At 46.0% G+C, this 367-nt stretch overlaps 1 pseudogene; it reads left to right on the top strand.

The window, feature by feature from the left end:
• The first annotated feature begins 202 nt into the window (after nucleotides 1-202).
• On the top strand, nucleotides 203-321 carry LOC111734761 (annotated as a pseudogene).
• Nucleotides 322-367: the final 46 nt, after the last annotated feature.

The following is a 367-nucleotide window of genomic DNA, read 5'->3' as shown; positions in this document are numbered from 1 at the left end:
TCAGTCACTAAGGAGATCGCTCAGGAGCACTCAGAGATAGAGGTAATAGAAAGATACTGGGAAAATAACAAGTCATTCGACCTGGGTCTCCTCCAGCAGAGATAGACAGTTATATAGTTACGCTTACAGATCGTATTGACCTTGAGGAGTGGTTATAAAGACGAAACGAACAAAGCATTTACGGCTCAAAAAATGTTTGCTTGTCTACGGCCACGCCACCCTGAACATGCCCGAACTTGTCTGATCTCCGCAGCTAAGCAGGGTCGGGCCTGGTTCGTACTTGGATGGGAGACCACCTAGGATGACCAGATGCTGTAGGCGTTTAAAAAAAAATTGTAAACTGACAAGGTCCTTGCAATCTGTGAGG

Source organism: Pteropus vampyrus, unplaced genomic scaffold (genome assembly GCF_000151845.1).
Source record: "Pteropus vampyrus isolate Shadow unplaced genomic scaffold, Pvam_2.0 Scaffold5338, whole genome shotgun sequence".
NCBI lineage: Eukaryota > Metazoa > Chordata > Mammalia > Chiroptera > Pteropodidae > Pteropus > Pteropus vampyrus.
Note: the sequence above shows the minus strand (reverse complement) of the source record. Positions and strands in the feature narration are given on the sequence as shown.